Raw genomic sequence first — 7,439 nt, forward strand, 5'->3', positions numbered from 1 at the left:
TGTGTTCCCTCTCTCGCTGTGTCTCTCTCTGTCAAATAAATAAATAAAATCTTAAAAAAAAAAAAGATTATAAAGCACCAGAAGATCAATGCCCAGTGGCTCTTAAATAGTTTGTATTCCTTACGGCACTGAAAAGATCATTCTTTTTCTTTTTCTTTTTTTAAATTTTATTATGTTATGTTAATCACCATACATTACATCATTACTTTTGATGTAGTGTTCCATGATGAAAAGATCATTCTAAGCACATAGCAGACCCAATGATATTGAGTTGCCAAAATTAATTTCATAAAGACAGGGATTTTCATTGGTTTTGTTCCCTGTTATATCTTGGATACTTATAACAGTACCTGGCTTATTATAAGTATTCAGCAAATATTTTTTGAATGAATGAATGAATGAATGAACCCACAGAGATGATTTATACTAATTAGGCCTTTCTTAAATATGCAGCGAATAGTTCATTCTGGCACTATTGACAAGTGTTAACTGGAGTTTTGAGCATTATTCACTGCTTTTTATCGCCCCGATTTAGTGGGCTTTTTAGATCAATACTATGTAAATTACTTGAGAGACACCCACCCCCTCCGTGTTCATTTTTGCTTTAGTCTGGACCCGGCCTTAGAATCCTCACTCCAAAGAACATTGCAATCAGAGAAGACAAGGAAATATCCCCCTCACAGGAGATAGTCATACAATGAGCATTATCTCAGGCCGAGCTGGGAAAAGGAACACAGGCAGTAGCTCTAAGTAAAAGGAATCCCATTTTTCATGATGGAAGAATGGGAGAGAATTCCCTTTTTAAGCTCTATTGGGTAAAAGAAAGCTGGATTAACTTTCCATCGATTTATCACTCTGGCTCTCTATCTTTCAACTAACAAGAGAGGGCCAAGGATTGCATTAGCTCACTGATTGCAGGGCTGGCTTTCTAAAGCACTTAATATACACTCAACTTTGTGCATGTCACTCATTATGTAGAATTATATAATATATGTTATATATTATATATATCCAATACATAGTATATAATTGTAGCTAAATTAATTAAATTCTCATGTATGCTAGCCATTTTGACTTACATGGAAAAATATCTCATTTAACCCTACAAACAGTTCACGAAGTTAATACTATTTTTTATCCCCTCTATTTTGAAGGTGAGGGAACCAAAGCTCAGAGCAGTCAGTGAACCTGTGCAAAGTCCAGAGGCTAACGATACATCACCAAAGTGGATTTAAAACTGGGAGGTATGACTCCACAGTGTGGACTTTTAATGCTAGGACAAAATGCCTTAGTGACACTTATACTCTCGTTATTGTTTCTCTTACTTGATTGTGAGATTCTTCAGGGCATGAACTGAGTCTCGTTCATTTTTATATTCCTCACAATACCTTGCACACACCAGCACCTTGACCATAGTGGATGCCCAGTAAAATATATCGGATGGAAGACAGTGCTTTTAGAATTGAAACACGGAGACCTATGTGCCATAACAATTAACAAATGGCCCTACATTTACTCTGAAGCTCACTGACGTGGATGCATTTATACATATATTTTTTAACTTTTTGCAAATTAAAAAAATTCAGAAGTAAGAAGAAAACAACTAGCATGCTCAAAAATACGATGATTCAGTTTTGATCCTGCATCTTAATCAATTTCCCACTTGCTTTTTATCTTCTTTTCTTCATAGCAGGTACCGTGAAACCCAGCTTGGGGATAATGGTAGTAAAGAATGTGGGACTTGTTTGCTTTTGATTTGGAGAATAGAAGATTCTAGTCTCCAGTTGTGCACGTGATTAACTTGAGTGTTCTGCACGTGATTAACATGAGTGTTCTGCAAGATGAGCTCTGACCTGAGGGTACTCAAAGAGAACGTATACTGTGGCTGTTGTTTCAGAGGTGGTGGAAATAGTCTATGAAAACTTTGGGTGAACTGGACTTGGGAACACTTTTTCCTTCACACTGGGGTCAGTAAGGTAGGAACTGGTGAAGAAGGTTTGTGCTCAGTGGCCTTCTCTAATCTGGTGTCTGCCGGTGAGGTCCTGAGGCAGTGTTAAGTTTTTATATTGATTTCGGATTCCCCATATCTTGTATCATAGTTACATTAATGGCCATGAGTGTTGGTAGCACCATCGGTGTGAGATGATGATGATCACCATCAGGGGAGAAGCCACTAGAGTGATTGGTTATAGCCCAAGACGTTGATAAGCCATGTTCACCAGAAGGGTCACTGCATTAAGAGACAATGCATATTTATGCACACACTCTTCTGTTCTGCCTCTGCTATTATATCTCTGGGTGAGAGAGTGAAGCCAAGGTCTTTGGTGAAGATTCAACCTCTTTCTCCAAAGGAACGTCTGAAAGCTATTTCTTGGCATTTAAGGGTTTTGATCAACTTTTAGTAGCATGGGGCTCATTGAGTATATGCTTCCTCAGTAGTGTGCAGGGAAGAGGGATGTTTGGGACAACAGGATTTGGATATTTTGGATCTCTGGTTATCAGACTGTCTAAACTGTATCAGTCTCCTCTTAACCTCTACCAATATTGTCCAAGTTTATAACATTATTCTGGACACTTCAGAGTTAATCAAATATAGATTCTTTCTATCTTAAAACATGTTGATTAGCAATGGTGGGAGTAATGTAATCACGTGATGGTAGTTTGGCAAGTACAGACTCCAAAGACAGGTTTTTCGCAGATGGGTTTATATAATCAGAATTCATTTGTTGAATAGCCCGAGATTATTGCTCCTCCATTCCTGAAGGTCCGGCTAACGGAAATAGAAAGATTCCCAGTGTAAGGTACATTTTAGATCAGAATTCTGCATTCATTATGGAATGTGGTGAAGTGAAAGAGAACAAGTCAAGGCCAAGAAACCTGGGTTTCTCTCATCAACTCACTTTTTGTTTTGGAACAACGGACATTTTCGCGTCCCCTCCTGCAAAGTGGAGTAATTGGTTCTGATTTCTATGTTGCTTTCCCCCTTCTAGTGCTCTGTGCTCAATGTGTCCCTGTTTGAAGGGGAGCACATCTTAGACTGAAATATCCTTGCTGGAGAGAAGATTGGATTTCAGAAATGGAAAATTTTTTATTGCTTCTAATATTCCGTTGTCCCTCCTTTCTCCCTTTTGGTGAAATGTGGATGGCATAGTAAGAAAACTGTGATTCAAGAGATTAATGTCCTTAGCTTTGTGGAAATCATTTCTCTTTTTCTTCCCCTGGTCAGCTAAAGGTCAGTGCCACTAGCTTGTTTATCACACTCCCCCTTTCCATTCCTCAGCCTCTCCCTTAATTAAGGTCTCAGCGATAGGCTAGTTCATTGTCAAAAAAATCCCAGAAGTGGCGGGATGTTAGCTGCGACACCCTACATGGGTAACAATGACAGCTCTAGGGGTCTATTACGAGGGTCGGCCCACCATGATAGACAGAATGTGTTCCTGGAATGTTCCATTTGAGGCATAGGAGTCTCTCCAGAAATAAGTGCATGTGGCTAGCTTTAACTAGGTGTGTGTTTCTGAGGTTTGCGGGAGCACCTAGGTGGGAATGCTGGACACTTAAAGAGCCAGAGCCCATATATCCTGACGCCTTCCTCTCTCATTCTGTGAGTAAAAATAGCCTTAAGACCTGGCAATGATCTCAGTCCTCGCTTGTCCTTTCTCTCTTTCTATGAGCTATTGTTTATTCTGCAGAATTTTTAAGAAGTCTCTTGTAAGCAGCACACCTCATGAAGTTTTATTTTAAAACTACCACACAGACAAACTTTACGGGAATCTGTCTCCACATTTCAATCTGGCCCAGAATATCCCCCCTCTTGCACATCAGCATAGATCCCCCCACCACTTTACTTATGTTAGTAGGAGAAGAAAATTCCCGTGTAGTTTCTGGAAATGCAGCATGCAAGTATAGTTAAAACTCCAATTTTGGTAAAGCTGGATCTTCCAATATATTTCTCAATTAGAAATAAGCTAACAAATCAAAACATAGATTTTTTTTTTTTTTCATGAGGAGTGGTTGTTGAAATGAGAGGTGTTCCCCCCCGCCTCCAGATCCTTACAAAATAGACTGTCCCATCTCCATTAGAGTTTAAATTCCATGGAGGAATCATGCATGCTTTCCTGTTTGTTGAGTGGGTTGTCCATGGTCATGTGGTGACTCCAGTTTGAGGATGATGTTCCAAGGGGTGCTACCACTTCCGTCCACAGTCCCAGGCGCATCTGGAGCCTAAGGCTCACAAATTTAGAGGTTTGAGGGAACAGCAAGACCACAGCTGAAAGCACATAAAAGCGAGAAAGCTCTTGAGATTCTCTAGACAGCCAAATATTTACCATGTGTCTTTCTGAATATGATGTTGGGCTTGTTGCAAAGTAAACACCTCAAGGCCAGGCTTGCATCAACCTGAAAGAGTGGAACATTTTCCTAGTGATTCAGTTCTTTTCAACAAGGATTTATTGAGCTACCCAACACTGTTTGCCATGGAAAATACAAAAGAAGTCCAGCAATTGAGGGCATGATCACAGCCCTTGAGCAAAGTTTGATCTGCTTAAGAAAACAAAATTTAACAATAAAAAGTACAGTATTGTATTTCATTTAGTTTGAAGGGCAGATACTGTCCAACTTCCTAACATTTTTCACACCATGGTACACATAGAAAAAATTATTTAAGTAGTATATGGATAAATTTGGAAGTAATTGAGAGTTACCTATATGGGATTTGGTAAAAAAAACAAAACATTTTTATACTGTGCAGTTGTGGTAAGAAAAATGTAATGCAAAATATTGAATTTGTGGAAATCCTCCAAATTTTTTTTCAAATATTTTAGAAGAAACTTGAAATTGCTTTTATGAACTTTTTTTTTTTTTACATTTCTGTTTGAAATGGCTACATACAGTTCCTGAACAAGATATTCTAATAATGCTTGCTCCAAAGCCTTGAGAACCACTATTAATGAGAAAACTGGGTCAGACACATATGTGATGCAAAATTTAAAACAAATTTTAATGTGATTGAAAAGCTGACAGTAGCTGAAATTACATTTAAAGACTGTAACAGCTTTCTTTCCTCTTACTGACAAATGAAATTAACTTTCCAAGTTTTTCAAATAATGGTGAAATCTTAATTGGTAGAATTCACATGAAGTTTTTTTTATTGAGATGAAATTCACATAACACACGATTAACCATTTTAAAGTGTACAATTTGGTGGCATTAGTATATTCACAATTTTGTGCAACAACAATCTCCCTCTAGTTTCAAAACTTTTCTTCACCCGAGAATAACACCTTGTGCCCATTAAGTACTCACTCTCCACGCCCCTTTCCCTCCATCTCCTGTCATCTGCCAATCCGCTTTCTGTCTCTATGGATTTGCCTATCCGGGATATTTCATAAAAGAAAGTGAACAATGTGTGACTTTGTATTTGGCTTCTTTCACTGAACATAATGTTTTTGAGGTTCATCCAAGTTGTAACATGTATCAATATTTCCTTTCATTTTATGGCCAAATAATGCTGCATTATCCAGATGTACCACAATTTGTTTACGCAGTTGTTCATTGTTAGACATGTGGGTTCTTTTCACCTTTGGGCTACTGTGAATGTTATGAACATGCATGAACGAGTTGAGTTTGAGTACCTGCTTTTAGTTCTTTTGCGAATATTCCCAAGAATGGAATTTCCGGGTCATATGGTAATTCTACATTTAACTTTTTTGAGGAACTGCCAAACTGTTTTCCATAGAAACTGCACCATTTTACATTCCCACCAACAGTGTATGAGGGTTCTTCTTATTTTTTTTTTTTAAAGATTTTATTTATTTTTTTGACAGAGAGAGACATAGCGAGAGCAGGAACACAAGCAGGAGGAGTGGGAGAGGGAGAAGCAGGCTTCCCGCGGAGCAGGGAGCCCGATCCGGGACTCGATTCCAGCACTCGGGATCATGACCTGAGCTGAAGGCAGACGCTTAACGACTGAGCCACCCAGGCGCCCCAGGGTTCTTATTTCTCCACATTCTTGACAACACTTATTTTCTGTTTTCTTTCTTTTTATTGTTAGAGCCATCTTTATGAGTGTTAAATGGTGTGGTTTAAAATATTTTATCTATGTATTTATTTATTCATGTATTTTATTTATTTATTTATTTATTTATTTATTTAGTGGTTAAAAACAGATAGCATGATATCTACCATTCTAACACAATTTTAAGTGTGAAGTGTTGTTAACTATAAGCACAATTTTATAAAGATCTCTAGGACCTACACAGCTTACATAACTGGAACGTTATACCTGTTGAACAGTGATTATCCCTTTTCCCCTCCCTCATTCTACTTTCTGCCTCAATGAATTTGACTATTTTAGATACTTCATATAAGTGGAATTATGCAGTATTTATCTTTCTGTGACTGGCTTATTTCAGTTAGCATAATGTCTTCAAGGGTCATTTATGTTGTCACATACAGCAGGATTTCCTTTTTTTTTATTAAGGCTGAATGATATGCCACTATGTGTATGTATCACATTTTTAAAATCTTTTCATCTCTTGATGGACACTTAGGTCATTTCCACATGTTGGCTATTGTGAATAATACAGCAATAAACATGGGGGTGCAGATATCACATTAAGATCCTGGTTTCAGTTCTCTGGAAAAAGACTCAAAAGTGGGATTTCTGGATCATATGGTAATTATATTTTTAATTTTTTGAGAAACCTCTATACTGGTTTTCATAGTGGCTGCACTAGTTTGTATTCCCACCAATAGCATAGAAGGGTTCCAGTTTTTCCACATCCTCGCCTACACTTATCTTTTGGTTTTTTGATAATGGCCAACCTAAAAGGTGTGAGATGGTATCTTGTGATTTCAATTTGTGCTTCCTTGATAATTAGGAATGTTGAGAATCTTTTCATATACCTGTTGGCCATTTGAATGGCTTTTCTGGAGAAAAGTCTATTCAAGTTCTTTCTCCATTTTTTAACCAGGTTATTTGTTTTTTGCTATTGAGTTATAGGGGTTCCTTATATATTTTGGATATTAACCCCTTATCAGATATATGGTTTGTAATTGTTTTTTAAAAAGATTTATTTATTTATTTCAGAGAGAGAAAGGGGGAGAGGAGCAGAAGGAGAGGGAGAGAACATCTTAAGCAGACTCTGTGCTGAGTGTGGAGCCTGATGTGGGGCTTGATCTCACTACCCTGAGATCATGACCTGAGCTGAAACCAAGAGTCGGATGTTTAGCTGACTGTGCTGCTGGTTTGTAGTTATTTTCTCTCATTCCATAGGTTGCCTTTCACTCCATTAATTGTTTCCTTTGCTGTAGAAGCTTTTTAATTTAATATAATCCCACTTGTTTATTTTTGCTTTTGTTACCCATGCTTTTGGTATCATTTTCAAGAAATCATTGCTAAGACCAATATCATGACACTTTCTCCCTGTTTTCTTCTAGGT

The sequence above is a fragment of the Leptonychotes weddellii genome, chromosome 5 (assembly GCF_054177405.1).
Source record: "Leptonychotes weddellii isolate Sample4059 chromosome 5, ASM5417740v2, whole genome shotgun sequence".
Taxonomy (NCBI): domain Eukaryota; kingdom Metazoa; phylum Chordata; class Mammalia; order Carnivora; family Phocidae; genus Leptonychotes; species Leptonychotes weddellii.